The sequence below is a fragment of the Nicotiana sylvestris genome, chromosome 6 (genome assembly GCF_000393655.2).
Source record: "Nicotiana sylvestris chromosome 6, ASM39365v2, whole genome shotgun sequence".
Taxonomy (NCBI): Eukaryota; Viridiplantae; Streptophyta; class Magnoliopsida; order Solanales; family Solanaceae; genus Nicotiana; species Nicotiana sylvestris.
Genome location: NC_091062.1, coordinates 130,051,778 through 130,070,419, shown reverse-complemented (window position 1 = coordinate 130,070,419; position 18,642 = coordinate 130,051,778). Strand labels below are relative to the sequence as shown.

The following is an 18,642-nucleotide window of genomic DNA, read 5'->3' as shown; positions in this document are numbered from 1 at the left end:
AACTTAGATATACATTTACATGTGCGCCATCCAGCAAATCCAAAATATCCCTGCACAAGGAGAGATTATGCTGAGCCTCGTACTCGCGCGTATGTCCCTGCCGGAGAACCCACCTCCTAGCTAGAGGGAGCAACGCTGGTGGTACACCCGGATATAATAGTGGTAGAGGTGGCTGCAATTGTAGAAACTGCTCCCAGGCCCAAACCTAACATAAAAAGTTGACGTAAAATTTAAAATACATTTTTATTAGGTATGTTAAAATGAATAGAGTATTCGAATATGTTGTCATTTGTAGTAGCGGTAAAAATCCAGCAACGTCATGCTGGGTGCCCATGCTCGCCCGACACATCTTCCTGTACAAGTAGGCGAGAACAACAGCACCCCAACTGTACGGGGGTAAATCATCTAGATGCTCAAAATGATGAAGAAATCTCAAGCTGACTAGGTTCCCCGAAGTGTTCGGGAACAAGTCCCCTCCAAACATAAGGAGTAGCAGCAACCTTGTATACCCGCGAAGCAATCTACAAAGAATTGGAGTTCATGCTTGGCGTAATTATCAATCAGGATGTGTATATTTGGCAGTGGAAAGTCGTCCTTGGGACTTGCTCTGTTTAAGTCTCGATAGTCAACACATACTTTGACTTTTCCATATTTCTTCGGAACTGATACAATGTTGGCTAACCAGGTTGGGTATTCAACTACCTTGAGGACTTTGGCTTTGATTTGCGTACTAACTTCCTCCTTGATTTTCAGGCTCATATTTGGTTTAAATTTTCTGAGTTTCTGCTTCACCGACGGACACATGGGATTGGTAAGCAACTTGTGAGTCACTATGGACGTGCTCAAACTGGTCATGTCATCATATGACCATGCAAAGATATCCTCATACTCCTTCAAGAAACGAATGTACTCCTCCTTCTCTATCGGTGATAAGTGAATGCTTATGTGAGTCTTCTTGACGGTTTCGGCGTCTCCCAAATTTACTGCTTCAGTTTCGTCCAGGTTGGACTTAGGCTTATTTTCAAAGTTCTCAACCTCTCTGACAATCTCCTCAACTATTTCATCTTCTTCATCCGAGTCGCTATCCTTACATTGCGTTGCCTCATTACATATCACAGTCACTGGTTCATCAGGAAAAGTAATAATAACGTTGTAGAAAGAAAAGTGTGGAAGATAATAATGAATAGTAAATAGCAATGCATTGATTAAAACTGAAAACACCCAAAACAAGTACGGTTCGATGAATCGAGCAATTATTTTGAAACAAGTGATTCTTTAAAACAAAATTACTGAAAATATCTTAGATGCCTAGCATGGCTATAGAAATAAAATTAAGTTGATTGCCAAGTAATCCCGGGACTCGGCGGGCCCGGGATGGTGTGGCAGTCCAGTTCGTGAGAACAACTCCCTTCTCCACAGTCTGAATAGTGAGGCCTTCTTCCTCCTCCTCAATTATTGCACTGCAATCCATGTCTTCGTCCTCCAGGAACAGATTCCTCAGCCCAGCTAACAATTCTTCTTCTGCAGTTCCCAATATTGTATCAGCTTGGTGAAAAGTCTGACCCAGATATGGCACTAGTTGCTCGAGAGGATAATAAGATCCACGCCATGGAGGCGACCAGTCATCATACTCTTGCCATGTATACTGGTATATGAGCCCGAAGGTAGTACCATGACGTTTTAGCTGTATTGGTTTGGTGATGCCTTGGAGATTCTTCCCAAGCCCTTTGCCGGGTTCATACCCAGACCATGCTAGTATGCTTTCTATTTTGTTACTCCACCATTTGTCTTTCTCAACGGCATTGACGCGTTCGATGTGATGATAGGTTTCCCCTCCTAGCCTTCTTCTGTTCCCGATAGCTGGGATGGTTTGATTGGTGTAAATGGAGTTACTCCCGTCCTCGTGAAAGTTCACCCCCTAATGGTTACATTCGAACTTCATGGCCTGGTGTAGTGTGGAAGCCACAGCCACAGCGGCATATATCCACGGTCGGCCCAACACAAGATTTTATGAAACTGATATGTCAAGCACTTGGAATTCAGCGTCGAACCAAGTGTGCCCCATCTGCAGACAAACACTAATCTCCCCAATCATGGCCCTTTGAGACCTATCAAAGGCTTTCACGTTCATGCTTCCTGCCCGTATTTCATGGAAACCTTTGAACAATCTTTTAAGAGTATCCAACGGACAAATATAGAGTTTTGAACCTCTATCAATCAGAACTCTGGCAATGAATTTGTCTTCAAATTATACCGTGATATGCAATGCTTGGTTATGATTCAACCCTTCAGGCGGTAGTTCGTCCTCGTGGAAGATTATTTTATGACTTTCCAGCACCTGTCCTACCATGTTGGCCATCTCTCTGCAGGTGATATTGTTGGGTACATAAGCTCCACTTAACACCTTCATCAAAGCATTTTTGTGCGCCTCTGAATTTTGCAACAGTGATAGAATGTATATCTGAGCTGGGGTTTTGCTCAAATGATCAATGAGGGAGTATTCCCTCGCTTGTACTTTCCTCCAAAGGTCATCTGACCTGTTTCAATGACATGTTGCTTCGTAGTGGCATCCTTACTTGGTCCTCCCAAGTGTTCAGGTGTATAGATTCTTCCAGTCCTGGTCATTCCTTATGCAACATCAGATTCTTCCATCTTTGCCTTTCCTTTTCGATTAGCTTCGACAACGTAATCCCAGGGTATTGCTTTTGAATCGAAAGGAGGTGTGGTTGATACTGTCACTGTGAAAGGTGTGGCCACTTCTACTTCAAATGGAACAGGGGTGGCTGTAGGTGGAGCTACCTCTACCTCAAATGGAACCGATGCAGCTACCTCAACCTTGACTGGTGACTGAGTCTGTACTACAAAAGGAGTAAGTGTGACTGCGCGTTTAAAGTCATCGCCTTCTCGAATAAGCCCGATTGACCCCTTAGGATCTCATTCTTCATCCATCCCGATCACATGTATTCCACCGCCCCTATGATTCAGGAGAGGATTATTGCGGATATTGGGTGTAGCTTCTTTCGCATGTATGACCTTGTTGTCAATCAGTGTCTGGATTTTATCATTCGATGTTAGGCACTCGTCAATGATGTGCCCCTTCATACTAGAATGGTATGCACATGTTTTGTTTGGGTTGACCCATTGGGATGAGTTCTCCACTGCCACAGCAGGAATAAGAGTGACGTAACCAGCGGCCTTTAACCTTTCATACAGCTGGTCGATGGGTTCATCAATGGCGGTGTATTGTCTGGGTGGTTTGCGATCAAAATTGGGTCGTGGTCTTGGATAATTTTGGCGAGTTGGAGGAGATTGGAATTGAGATGGTTGAGAATTATAGGTGTGATAGACAATGGCTGGTTGGGGATATCTGGGAGATGAGGGTTGATATGTAGGTGGAGGTGTTTGGTATGTGGGTGGAGGTGTTTGGTATGTGAGTTGAGATTTTAGGCCCTGAGCCACCATTACTGCCTCGACGTCTTTTTTTATCGATATGCCTCCTGATTGTAATACTTTGTTTGTGGCCTGTAGTGCCTCAAAGTTTGTTACCATCCCGCTTTTGATGCCTTCTTCGATCCTTTCACCAAGTTTGATGATATCAGAGAATTTATGGTTTTCAATAACCATCAACCTTTCATAGTATTGCGGATCCTGTGCTCTAATGAAGAATTTGTTCATCTGTTCTTCATCCAAAGTTGGCCTGACTTTGGCTGCTTTCGACCTCCAACGAGTAGCATACTCGCGGAAAGTCTCAGTGGGCTTTTTCTTAAGGTTTTGAATGTAGAAAACATCTGGTGCATTTTCTGTATTGAACCTGAATCAGTCCATGAAATCAGACGCCATACTCACCTATGGCTTGGCTTTCAACCGGCTACTATCTAGCCTTGGCTTTCAACCGGCTAGACCCACAATTAGCACAAATAGCAAAGAAAGAAGAGAGAGCTTGAATGTATGTGTGTGTATTCTGAACTACTGTTTTTGTTTAGGAGAATCAGAATGAGAGTATATATAGCACTTAGTGAGGTAAGAACAAATAAGGTAAGGATATGTCAGTTCATAAGACAAGGGTAATCGAATAAATCAACCAGTTAATTGGGGATTTAACCAATCAAATCATGCAGAAGAATCTGGGAAAGACCCTTTAGAATAGGGAGAGCCAATCAATGGTACAAATTAGGGCTCAAATAAGGTAAGAGAATCAATCATACCATATAAAACTTCTGAATCAGAATAATAGTCTAATTAAGGAAAATTGTACTAATTAAAGTCACGAATAAGGTAAACAAGAAAATCACAAAGAAATACTAATTTGAACGGGAAAATATGATTCAAATGACTAATAAAATCATCCATGATGATTAATTGACAAAAATAAATAGATAACGGAAGAAAAATTGAAGAAATTAGTGCCATAAACAGAAGTACCTAGGGTTTAAGCATATACATGAAAATCGGCCCAACCAGTAAAGGAATAATCAGGTTTAACACTTGAAAATTAAGAAAAAATCATTTGAAGAGAACTTAGGACAAACCCTAGCTCTGAGAAGTCACTGAAATTGAATAATGATAAGGAAAATAGAAATTTTTTCCGAAGAAAATATCAAATAATGTTCAAAACGTTTCAAATCTACAAAGATCTGAACAGACCCAATTAGCCATGAGATTAGGGTTTTGAATATGACAGATGTGAAAGAGACTTGGTCCAAAGTCATAGATTCGTATTGAAAATAGGAAGAAATAGCAGTCACAAACGATAATGGCCATAGGTAGACCTTTGAACGGTCTTTGAACAAAATATGAGTTGGATCCTTTCAAGATCCCTTCATGCAACAAAAGGGTCGAATAACCAGGAGAGGTAAGAGGCCGGTAGGGAATCAAATCACCATGGAATCTCATGGAATAGGTAGGAATCGAAGGGATTTAGGGTAGATTTTAGGTGACGACGCTAGGGTTTGGGCGAGTCTATGAGAGAATAGGGAGACGAGGGATTCAACGGCGTCGAAAGTGATAAATGAGTCGGGTTAGGGTGTCCTAATGCACCCTAATCATTAGGTGAAGACTCTTCAAATTCAAACCCAGTTCCCAAAAGGAATGAGTTGTCCTTCCAAATATCATAAACCCGATTTCGCTCTAGAAAAAGGGGGCGCGTCAGCATGGCGACTCTGCTGGGGATATTTAGGCTTTTACCATTTCAGACTATTATTGTGGATTCATACCTCATTATGTGCAATTACTTGTTTAATTCTTTTAAGCATTCAATTCCCTTTTCAACTGCAAAACTGACTTGTCTTCTTTGTTTCTTTCCTTACTACTACTTTAAATTATGAAGTTGCTGTATTTACTACTATCTTAACGTGAAATTACGTGACAACATGCTTTTAATTATTGCATGATCATGTTCAACATCATACTTCACTCGTGGGAAATAAATACTATAGCAACGCTTATAATGAGTGGTTGCGCTCTTCCTATATTATTACCCCCTAAATCCGAAAAAGGCATATTTGCGGTAAAACCAGTCGATCAACGGTGTAGTCGACGGTTCTGTGCCTTTCCCCTTGAGTTGTCCGCTCAAGGGTACCAGTCTAAAACCCCATAGAAACACTACTCTATTTAAATTACGCATGCATCATGGCCAAACCTAGTTGGGTCAGTTATGTTGTCCACATAATGATCCTTTAAGATAGTCTTGTCCAAAGTCCACTGGGTTTCCCTAAACCCAAACGGATATCATCACGTTCTGTGCATATATTTGCAGAACTAAAGGCTTCATGCTAATTGTTGATATTAAATAGTCGAGTTTGGTGGGGGTATGGTCTTAACCCTTTTGTTTTGTAGAAAATGAAGAACGAGGTCCCTAATTTCGGTATGGTTAGCACGGCCCCACTCTAGCTAGACTGTTGGAGGAGTCTTCCATCAGATGACCAAATCAATGAGTGGAAAGAGAGGGTCGCCAGAGCTAGCGAAAAGTTGGAATATCTGGAATACAGTCTGCTGGAATTAGAAGGAAAAGTGAGGAAGAGAGTCACCGACTGCCAGAACGTTAAGGGAAACGAAGGAGAACACCTGGCAAAGGCATTTTTACTGGTGAACCTAAGTGAACTGGAGGATTTGATCAACGAGAGCATTCAACCTGAGGAAGGTCCTTCTGGGACCAAGTAGATAGGAGTTTTTCTTTTCGCTTTATAAAATGTAATAAGGCCAATGGCCATTAGTAATTTTCATTTCCTGTTTATTTAGTGTCATTTTGGGATTCGTCTACTTTTTATCAATGAAATGAGGCATTTAGCATCCTAAGTTCTCCAAATCAATTTGTCGCTAGGCCTAACTCGGGCACTAAGAGGTTCCCAAATTAGGACATGCTTTACATTCTTGCACTATGTGTTTAAATATTGCAATACTTTTTATAAACCTCACTAACTTGGTTACCTTTTTGTTTTTACTTTTTGTTTTATTATTCCCCTCCCCAAAGGTTAGTTCGTGCACTCTGGCAACATTATCCTATTCCAAGAGATCCAGGGGCCCTCCACCCACTCCTCCTCTTAGTCCCATTAAAGGCAAGAACAAAGGGCTTGGCAAGAACCTTCAAGGAATCTCTAAACCCATAAAACTCAAGAAACATGGCTTTACCTTCGGTTTAGGATATGGATACACTTGGGAGGAATTCGGTCGCCACCATGGCGTGGTCCTTATTATCCACTAGAGCAGCCAATACCGCATCTGGAGCAGACTTTCCAACAGGCTGACATTATTTATGGATCAGATGAAGAAGAAGCACTTGCAACGGTGAAGAACTTGTTCCTAGAAGACAATGATATGGACTGTTGTGTTGTTCTCGAGGAAGAGGGGGAGGAAGGCCCTTCCATACAGGCTGTAAGTAGAGGGGCATGCCTCAATAACTGGACCATCAGGACAACCAGAGCCCGATGAGCCTCGGGGTAGCAAGGCTAAAACAAGCATTGTCTTCTTTACTAAAAGATTTTATTTTTCGCATATTTTCAATTCCCGCAATAAGATCTCCAATGTTTAAAACGATTATGCAATTTATCAAAGCATTTTTTATCTTATGAATCGACGCTCATTATTATTTTTCTCTCATTAGTTTACTTATACATCATTACTATTACTTATCTTGGTGAACCAATGACTGTGACATGCAACGAGACAACGCAACAAATGGACATAGATTCAGAGGAAGATGACATACTAGAAAAGATTGTTAAAGATGTTGAGAATTTTGAAAATAGACCGAAGTCTAACCTGGACGAAACTGAGATTATCAACCTGGGAGATGCAGAAAATGTCAAAGAAACACGAATCAGCGTTCACTTATCGCCGTCAGAAAAGAAGGAAAACACAGAATTTCTAAGAGAATATGAGGACATATTCGCCTGGTCGTATGATGACATGACTGGTCTGAGTACATCTATTGTGGCTCACAAACTGCCAACCGATCCAACATGTCCGTCGGTAAAGCAAAAGTTCAGAAAGTTCAAGCCTGATATGAGTTGGAAAATCAAGAAAAAGTCACTAAGCATGTCAAAGCTAAGGTTCTCAGTGTAGTAGAATACCCGACATGGTTAGCCAACATTGTACCGGTGCCAAAGAAGGATGGGAAGGTCAGAGTCTGTGTCAACTACCGGGATCTCAATCGGGCCAGTCCAAAAGACGACTTCCCTTTGCCAAACATACACATCCTGATCAACAATTGCGCCAAGAATGAGTTGCAATCATTTGTAGATTGTTTCACGGGTTATCATCAGATCTCTGGATGGATGAAGAAGATGCTGAGAAAACAGCTTTTATTACGCCATGGGGAATGTATTGTTACAAGATGATGTCGTTTGGGTTGAAGAATGCAGGGGCCACCTACATGAGGGCCATGACCACCATTTTCCACGATATGATACACAAAGAGATTGAGGTATATGTAGATGATGCCATCATCAAGTCCAAGAAAGCCACCGATCACATGGAAGATTTGAGGAAGTTCATCAATAGACTAAGAAGGTACAACCTAAAACTGAATCCCGCAAAGTGCGCATTTGGGGTTCCTGTTGGAAAATTACTTGGGTTTATTGGGAGTCGCCGAGGAATAGAACTAGATCCATCAAAGTCAAAGCCATTCAAGAACTACCACAGCCAAAGAACAAGAAGGATGTGATGAGTTTCTTGGGAAGGCTTAACTACATCGGTCGGTTCATAGCACAGTCTACAATTATCAGTGAGCCAATCTTTAAGATATTGAAGAAAGACACCGCTACCAAATGGACTGATGACTGCCAAAAAACTTTCGACAGGATCAAGGAATACCTGTCAACACCACCAGTTTTAGTCCCGCCTGAGCCGGGTAGACCCTTATTACTCTACCTTGCAGTATTGGATGGAGCTTTCAGTTGCGTTCTAGGGTATCATGACAAAACGGGGAGGGGGGAGGGAGGGAAGGAGCAGGCCATCTATTACCTCAGTAAGAAGTTCACCCCGTACGAGGCCCGGTATTCTCTATTAGAACGCACTTGTTGTGCTTTGACTTGGGTAGCTCAGAAGCTGAGGCATTACTTCTGTGCCTATACTACATATCTCAGATCAAGGATGGATCTTTTGAAGTACATCTTTCAGAAGCCCATGCCCACTAGCAAGCTAGCCAAGTGGCAAATCCTGTTGAGTGAGTTTGACATTGTTTACGTCACTCAGAAGGCAATCAAGAGACAGGCACTAGCAGATCACCTTGCTTAAAACCCCGTGGACGGAGAATATGAACCCCTAAAAATGTATTTTCTTGATGAAGAGGTATTGTTCATTGGAGAAGACATTGCAGAATCCTATGACGGTTGGAGAATGTTTTTCGATGGAGCAGCAAATTTCAAAGGAGTTGGCATAGGAGCAGTCCTAGTATCAGAAACCTGTCAGCATTATCCGGTGTCCACCAAGCTCAGGTTTCCCTGCACCAACAACATGGCCGAGTATGAAGCCTGCATCCGAGGGCTCAAAATAGCCGTTGACATGAACATTCAAGAGTTTCTAATGATCAGAGATTCAGACCTACTTATAAATCAGGTCTGGGAAGAATGGGCAACCAAGAACTCCAAGATACTTCTGTATCTGCATTATGTACATGAATTGAGAAAGAGGTTCGTAAAGACATAATTCCAACATGTTCCCAGGGTTCAGAATGAGTTTGCCGATGCATTGGCTACCCTATCATCCATGATACAACATCCAGACAAGAACTTCATTGATCCCATTCCAATAAAGATCCATGATCAGCCTGCTTATTGTGCGCATGTTGAAGAAGAGGCAGACGAAAAACCTTGGTTTCATGATATCAAGGAATACTTGGCGAAAGGAGAATACTCAGAACTTGCAAATCCTACTCAGAAACCTTTTAGGATTAGTAGTCCTAAGTGCCTCCAGGACTGATAGGAATGGGACAGGTAATAACATGCAATAAGTAATCGAGACTAACCCGCGCTTTAAATACCTTAACAGGGTGGGAAGGGTAGATATGGATATGATGACCGCGCGATAACGTCACGTGTAGCCCCTCATTGAGGAGTGATTACCGGACGTTGTGTCGGGTGATCCATATTTTTAGTAAACCTAGGACCCCTCCCCCCTTCCTTTACTCTTATTTCTTTAACATTTTCATTCTAGAATCCGCTTCCTCAAACTGCTCTTAAACTTTGTCTATTTTCAAACTTTTATATGTGAAATCCCCTCCTATCTGAGCTTTATTTGTCTACATGTTTATTGTACCCCAAATTCACAATAATTGTCTGGCCGGGAACCACACTAGTGGATTCTGAGGGGTGCCTAATACCTAAGGGCTTGGAATAATTTCAAGCCCTTACCCTATCTCTGGTTTTTCAAAATCAAACTCTTTTGGTGTCCTAATGCACCCTAATCATTAGGTGGAGACTATTTAAATTCAAACCCAGTTCCCAAAAGGAACGAGTTGTCCTTCCAAATGTCATAAACCCAATTTCGCTCTAGAAAAAGGGGGCGCGACAACACTCAATCACTCAGCACTCGGCACTCAATCACTCGGCACTCGGTACATGCACTCACTGCTAGTATGTCAAACTCCGGATGGGCGGATCTTGCCCAAGCGCTAAAATAAGCCATCATGGTTTGTTGCGCCGTGCAGCCCGATCCCATCATGAATCAATAAAACCTATTGCAGCGTGCAGCTCGATCCCATCAATAATAATATATATAAAGCCAATATTGCTGGTTGCGGCATGCAGCCCAATCCACAATATCTCTCATAACACGACCCTCAGGCCCCAACTCAGTCATCAATCTCTCCAGTCTCTCGGGCTAACAAATCTCATGCCAATCAACCCAAACAATGATAACATGATGTGACAACAATTGATAATAAAGACTGAGATATGATATGCAAATGAATAGATATGACTGAGTACATAACTGTAATTTAAGCAAATAACTCAACAGCAGAAATGACCTCGGTGGGTCTCAACAGAATAAGCATGTAGCCTAAACATGATTTCTAACATGATTCACAGCTCATATAATCAATCAAGTAGGGATAACATGGAGGTAACAAGATATAACAGCAAAACAAGTCTGATCATAGTGTAATAGTCGACTAGAATCATGATTTCCTCAGTGCATGTCCGCACGCTCGTCACCTAGCATGTGTGTTACCTCAATACATCTCTTATAACACAGTTTCCATGGTTAAATACCCTCAAATTTAAGTTTAGATATGTTTCTTACCTCGAGCAAGCCAAATCCAATACCGAGCAAGCCAACCCATACTCTAGGAATGCCATCCCACGCATATCAACCTCCGAACGGCTCGAAACTAGCCAAAAGAAACTCAACTACATCAAATAATGCATAAAGAAACAATCCCAAATGATATTGGTGGTATCTCAAAAATAAAAAGCCCAAAGTTAACCAAAAAGTCAAAACATAGCCTACACCTCGGAACCCGACAAAACTCACAAAATCCAATGACATATTCAATTATGAATCCAGCTATACTAGTTTCACTCAAAATCTGGCTCGGAATCGATATTCAAAACTCAAAAATTCACATTATGAAAGTTTAGTCAAAACCCTCAATTTCTCTTTCAAAATTATCAATCAAATGCCAAAAACGAAGATGAAATCACAAAATAAAATCAATACCGAATAGAAAATACATACCCCATTCCATGTGGTGAAAATCGCCTCCAAAATTTCCTAAATCCCAGCTTCATAGCTCCAAATATGATAAAATGCCCGAAACCTTCGAAATAGAGTACTTAAAGGTCTGCTCCAAGTATACTTTTCACGCACGCGGAAGGACCATCGCGTTTGCGATGCACAAAAATACTTTGCCACAAAAGACCCGACGCGTTCGCGGCATAGACCTTGCGAACGCGATCTGCACCAGATCCAAACCTTCGCGAATGTTGCTGATACTTCATGAATGTAAAGGCATTTCTTCTAGTCCCCAGCTTCTCAACTCACTCTATGCGAACCCGAGCTAAAGAAGGCGAACACGATGCTCAGGTCTCACAAAGGTACGCAAACGTGAGAACACAATCGCGAACATAATGAAGAAAAAAAGGTTAGATCCAATAATACACTATGCAATGAAAAGGGTCAGCTACACCAGAAATTAGCAGTGCCAAAGAACATGGAAATTATCTGAAACTTACTTGAGCCCCTCGGGATCCCGTCCAGACATGCAAACAAGTCCCAAAACATAACACGGACCTTCTCGAGGTCTCAAATCACACATAACAAGATCAAAAATCACGAATCGCACCTCAAATCGAACTTAATGAATGGTTGACTTTTAAACCTCCAAAACTTGTGCCGAACAATATCAAACCAACTCAGAATGAACTCAAATTTTGCACACAAGTCCCAAATAATATAATAAAGTTGTTGAGATTCCAAATCATCAAAGTCAACTCTCAGTAAAACTTATGAATATTCCAAACCTTCAAATTTCCATCTTTCGCCAAATAGTGCCAAAACCTTCTAGAAATATCCAAATGCAAGTCCGGGCAAACGCCCAAGTCCAAAATCACCATACGGACCTAACAGAACTATTAAAACTTTGATCCGAGTTCAAATACTAATAAGCCAAATTTGGTCAATTCTTCCAACTTAAAGTTTTCTAGTTGAGAATCACTTTTCCAAATCAATTCTGAATCACCTGAAAACCAAAATTGATGATTCACGCAAGTCATAAACATCATACGAAGCTACTCAAGACTTTAAATAGCTGAATAGAATGCAAATGCTCAAAACGACCAGTGGGGCCGTTACATTCTCCTCCCACTTTAATGTACATTCGTCCTCGAACGCGCCTAGAGTCGTTCCAAATCCATCAAATCGCCGTGTAACTTTACCACGCACATATCCGAGGGTGATCCCACGTTACTCCAATCCATGTAAGCCTGAAAACACAACATAATTGAAGATCATTACTTTAACCTTAGTTCATAAGCCTTAGAACCCAATTTCCAACATCCAAAATTCCTTACAAGACCTGAACTCGCATTTACACACTGTATAAGTCTCAACAAGCAGTATCAAGCCATAATAATCACCCAAGATATAATCACATGATATACCAAACAACTCGCATACTCGTAGCAATAATTGCTGATCACAGTAGCTGTTCAAAACAAACCCGACACTGGTAGTAAACCTTATATCAAATAAAAACTCATTCAAAACCTTTGTACACTGCTGAGGATGAAAGAAACACGCATAAACTCATAACCACTTATTAGATCAACAAGTCATGGAGCTCTCTCTCTTGTCCGACAAGAACCAAAGCCAAATCCCAAGCTGACTTCCGATATTATTCTTTCAAACATACTGTAATCAATTCCGATAGTATCCATTTTGGGTCCAATGACCATATATCATCAAACACAACTATTCTATTGACATGCCACACCAATACAACCTAAAGCAACAACTGTACAATCTGTGCACCAATAAGTAACAATTCAAAAGTATTCAAACATGGAAAATGACTCAAATGAGAGAACCATCCCGCAAGCTCAACAAGTGCCACCACAAACGCAATGCTACGAACCCATCACACATAGTAGAACCAAAACACATGAATCTATCTAAAATGATCATATCTCAACATAACTCTGTTGCAACACGTGACCCCATCCAAACAATGGCCCTATGAAATACCTCAAGCCACAATGCTCAAAATCGACAATCAGACGCAATTCCACATCAAGTACACGAAGTGCATGACCATAACCATGGAGGAGTGAATAACATTATATACCACGGCCCGAAAAGACCATAGCCAAGGCACAATCAACCATTCAACTCCCCAATAACTATCTCACTCAAAATTCGCTACAAGGCCCAAATAAAACCGCATCTTATAAGCATATACCCAATAAATCACAAGCCCTCGTAGCATAGAAGAGTAATATATAGAACATATCAGAACACGAGCAAGATCAACTCTAACTGAATGACACACCTTTCAGTAATAACAGTGCTGAGTCAACAAATCCGACTCGGTGTAGAATACACATCCTCATTGGGCCTACCAATGGGCCACCATATCAACTCCAGTCATCCCCAAATGGACAAATGGCCCTCCAAAAGTCCACAATGACCTAACCATAACACATACTACCTTCTAGTTAACTTTGGGCACGTCTTCACAATCCACAAACACGTCCCAGTCTCCAAATCCATAGATAACATGAATTACCATAGCCGGTCCCAACTCCACCACACCATATGAAAACACGAGAACTGCATTATCGACCCTTGGTCACAAGCAAATTACATACTCGATTAGTTGGAAACCTTCCTTGATCCCATCCAGGAGAAAATCATAACATGTCACATATCCCTCATACCTGTAAATAAATCCATCTCAAGTTATGGCAAAAATCACCAAGAACACTTCGAAACCCATTTACACATAACCGAGCCATTAGAAACTCTCTCGGCGCATGATAACTAACCTGTGCACGCCATGGGTAAGAGTGCTCAGATTCTTACTCAGAAGGTGCTGATGATGCAAGCAGCAACTTTGCAATGAGGTATTCAGGCTAGGAAGAGAGGAAACAACGCAAAAACAACATCAATTGAAAAACAAAGCATAACCGAAGAAGAGATTAGCCAAATCGAGGAGGTAATCATAGAAGAAAAGGAACTTCCTAAATCCCCCTTGTTAATAGAATGGGATCGAATTGTGCAATCCCCGATGAGTAGCCGCAAACTCACATGGGCGGAAGAGGTGATGCAGCAGAAAGCCAAGTGAAATGATCATCAATTTGGGATAATTTTGATGTTACAAAAAATTTCAAACGCAGGTTTCAAGTTGGAGTATGTTCAACCGGAAGTACATGGACAAACAAAAGTTTGCGCAATAGATTACTTGAGTACTGTCGTTATATGTTACGTACTTGGTGCCCGCCCCCATTCTCTATTTTGAATGGATTCATCCAGCGACTGTGGGAAAAATATGGTATAAACAAAATTTCAATGTTGAGGAATGGCATAATTTTGGTGAGGTTCAACTCAGAAGCAGGGGAAAATGATGTCCTTGAAGGAGGAATTTATCACTTTGACAACAAGTCGTTCATTGTTAAAGCATGGAGTGCCGCCATGGAATTCACAAAAGAGGAATTACAAACGCTACCAATTTGGATTAAGCTTCCTAGGCTTGATTTCAAATGTTGAAATCCAAAAGGGCTTAGTAAGATAGGAAGCTTAATTCGAAAACCATTAATGGTGGATCGTAACACTAAGAAGAAGAAGGGTTTAAATTTTTCTAGGCTACTGGTTGAAGTGGAACTAGATTCCAATCTACTGGACACATTATTTTTTAGAAATGAGAAAAGGGATAGTGATTAAACAAAAAATACAGTATGACTAGAAGCCAACCCTATGCAAATTTTGTCAAATATATAGACATTCAGAGGATGAATGTAAGAAAAAGAAAGCTCCCAAACCAAAGGTGCCCAAAGAGCAAGGGGAACACCCTGATCAAGCTAATTATAGGAACAAGGGAGTCGAGCAAAAAGAAGGTACAAAGGCAGTAAAGGGGAAAAAATAGGTGGAAGTTAATGTACGAGAAAGGGCGGGCACATAGAGAACAAATAAACAGGTTGACAAAGGCAATACACCAACAGCTGGTTGGGTTACCCTTGTGAATAGGCATGCAGCAAGACAAAATCCATAATTGACAAAGTAAAATTAGATAGTGGTAGCACAAAATTCGTTTCAGGCACTTGGTAAAAAGGAACAACGAAGGAAACAGTTGGTGAGTCAAGCTATAAATGAGGGAGGACATGACTTTCCTCCCTTAGCTAATGGTTAGCATCCTAGCATGGAATGTTAGTGGCCTCAATGCCCCTAACAAACAAAAGGAGGTTAGACTCCATTGTAATGAACAAAATATTGGTCTAATAAGATTGTTGGAAACTAAAGTTAAGGTATGAAAACTTGATAATGTGATTAACAATATGTTAGGGGGTTGGCAGTACATCACTAATTTGGAGCAACATTAGAATTGAAAAATTTGTATTGTGTGGAGGCAAGATATTTATCATGTTATAGATGTACCTAAGTTAGCCCAAGCTATAACATGTCAGGTGACTAGTATAGCTGAACATGTGGAGTTTTATATAACTTTTGTGTATGCTTATAATCACATAAGTGAAAGAAGAGAATTATGGGAATACTTAACTAGGCAAAGGGTGGTATGCACTGGTGCTTGGATGGTATTAGGTGACTTTAATTCAGTCCTTGATTTAGAGGATAGATTAGGAGGCAATCTAGTTACAGTGGCTGAGGTGGTGGAGTTTAAGGAATGCGTGGAAGATTGTGAGATCATGAAACTTCCACATCATGGGAACAGGTACACCTGGAATGACAAGCAAGGTACAATGTCTCCACTGAGTGACCATTTTCCAGTGAAAATAGCAGCACTAAGTGACTCCTCAAGAACAAAGAAAGCCTTTTAGTTTTGTAATATTTGGGTCAGTCATCCTCAATTTTTGGAAAGGGTGGAAAATGTGTGGGATACAGAGATTCTGGGGGTATAAGATGTTTCAAGTTATCAAGAAATGAAAACTTTTTAAGGGGAACTTAAAGAAGCTAAATGGTCAGCAGTTCAGCAGATTCATAACTGATGCTGAAGAGAATAAAATAGCTTGTTAAAAATTCAAAGCGCATTGCAAGAGGATCCTATGAACATGCAGCTGCAACAAGCAGAACAAGCAAAATATCAGGAATACAGAAGAACCTCTTACTTGGCTGAAATATTTCTGAAGCAAAGAAGCAAGGCTAGATGGATACGACTTGGCGATGATAACACTAAGTACTTCTTCTCTGTCATTAAACACAGGAAATTGTAGCATGCCATAGTACAACTACAAGATAAGAACGCTATCACTCAGAATGATCCAATAGCTATTGCAAATAAATTTGCTTAGCATTATGAAGAACTAATGGGCAAAAGGAGGAATCAAGATGTAAGGCTAATGTAGGTGTACTAAAAAATGGGTACATACTAATAGTGGAGTAGCAGGTATAGCTATTACAAAAGTATAATGCAAATGATGTTAACAGGGCTATGTCTGAGATAGATAGCAATAAAAGACCAGGTCCAGATGGATATGGAAGTGGCTTTTATAAGGCTGCATGGAATGTAATTGGTCAGGACATCTCAGCAACAATTTTGGAGTTCTTTGACAATGGGCAGTTGTTGACACAAATTAACTCCACCATGATAGCACTCAACCTTAAGGTGAAAGTTACTACTATTAATTCAAACCAATATAGGCCTATTTCACGTGCAATGTTATATACAAATGCATCTCAAAGATGACCTGTCAGAGATTAAAGAAAGTTTTTGGGCACATAGTAGTTGAAAACCAGGCAATGTTTGTTGAGAGGAGATATTTGGTACATAATGTCCTAATATGCCATGATTTACTTAGGAATTATAATAGAAAAACTTCTCCTAAATGTCTAATGAAAATTGATCTATGGAAAGCATATGACATGGTTAGTTGGGAGTTTGTAGAAGAAGATCTGAAAGGGTTTGGTTTCCAGATAAATATTTCTTCTTAGTAATGGCTTGTATTTTATCCACAAAATTCTCTGTAATGTTCAACGGTGAGGGGCATGGATATTTTGAAGGCAAGAGGGAATTAGACAAGGTGACCCAATGTCACCCATGCTATTTGTGATTGTTATAGAGTACCTGTCCAGAACTCTTAAAAAATGAGTCATTTACCTGATTTTATGTTTCTTCCCATGTGTAAAACACTCAGTCTTACTCACTTGATATTTGCTAATGATTGTACGATCTTTTCTAAATGTGATCATACATCAGTAACACGAGTTATGGAGGCACTACAACACTTCGATCATGCTACTAGGCTAAAGGCTAACTTAGACAAGTCGAGTATGTTTCTTGCTGGAGTGATGAACAAACAAAGCAGGTGCCACTAGCTCAAACACGTCTCACATTAGGTACATTTCCCATAAGATATTTGGGATTGCCATTGTCAAAGAAATGGAGTAGAATGGAATGTCACCAACTGGTGGAAAAACTCACAAATAGGATAAACGTTAGTTACTCTAGGCAGTTATCATATGCTGCGGGTTGCAAGTCATAAGTGTTGTTCTGTTTTCTATTTTTAATTTCTGGGGTACAATGTTTATTCTTCCCCAGTGTATTTTGAAAGAGGTGGATCAAAAATGCAGAAGCTATCTATGGGGTTCCTCAACTGAGAAACGAAAGGTGGCACTAGTAGCATAGGAGAAAGTTTGCATACCTAGGAAATTTGGTGGACTCAATATTAAAAGCAACAGGTGTTGGATTGTGGCTTCTATTGGGAAATTAGTATGGTAGTTAGCTCTAAATATAGATGTGTTGTAGGTAAAGTGGGTCAATGGCCTCTATATGAGAAATCAAAACGATATTTGGAATCATTCTCCTTCTCAAGATTCTAGCTAGTACTGGAAGAAGATTACTGCTATAAAACAGGACATGTCAACTTGGTATTAATTGACACCTAATGGGAACTACTCTATTAGCAATAGCTACATTTCTTTGCAAGGGACTTTGAGCAAAATGAAGGCGGCAAATTTAATTTAGTGCAGAGTTATACAACCTAAACATAGAGTTATCTTATGGTTAGTAGTACAAAGCAAATTATTACCCAAAGATAGAACGGTAAAGATGAATATTCATGTAGATGATGGTGAAGATGAATATTCATGTAGTTGATACCACATATTGCCTATGTGATGAGAATGTCACTAAATCACACCTGCACTTGTTCTCAGAGTGTAGATGGTACAAAGAGATAAGAGAGACTTGCAGCATGGACTAGAATCAATGGACAACAACAAGGAGTGAAGCATAAGCTAGAATGGTTGAAGCGGATGAGATGGGGTCTGTTCAAGAATGAAGTCATTGTTGTTGTTTGGAGTGCTACAATATATCACATCCGGAGGGCTAGGAATTGGAAGTTATTTAGAGATTAATTTGTAAATAGTTGTTATATAGTAGCACAGATAAAAAAAAGAGGTCGTAGATAGAATTATATTTTTGAAAGAGACTAGGAAAGATCATAGATGTAGAGATTTGAGATGGGGTCTGTT

The 18,642-nt window shown here is 40.4% G+C and overlaps 1 protein-coding gene across 4 annotated transcripts in view; it reads right to left on the bottom strand.

Moving 5' to 3' along the window:
• LOC104244967 (uncharacterized) overlaps positions 1 to 18,642 on the bottom strand; it is a 51,127-nt gene that overhangs the window by 23,168 nt on the left and 9,317 nt on the right. For 2 of the 4 annotated variants that reach the window (XR_011400237.1, XR_715635.2), the window contains exons 5-7: positions 13,983 to 14,069; positions 11,176 to 13,874; positions 10,741 to 10,828 (exon numbers count right to left, since the gene is read on the bottom strand). The gene's annotated coding sequence lies outside the window, so the exon portion shown is untranslated. Of the gene's footprint in view, positions 1 to 19; positions 206 to 581; positions 1,122 to 10,740; positions 10,829 to 11,175; positions 13,875 to 13,982; positions 14,070 to 18,642 lie in introns of those variants that run through there. The other 2 variants (XM_070147540.1, XR_011400238.1) reach the window with 2 other exon arrangements.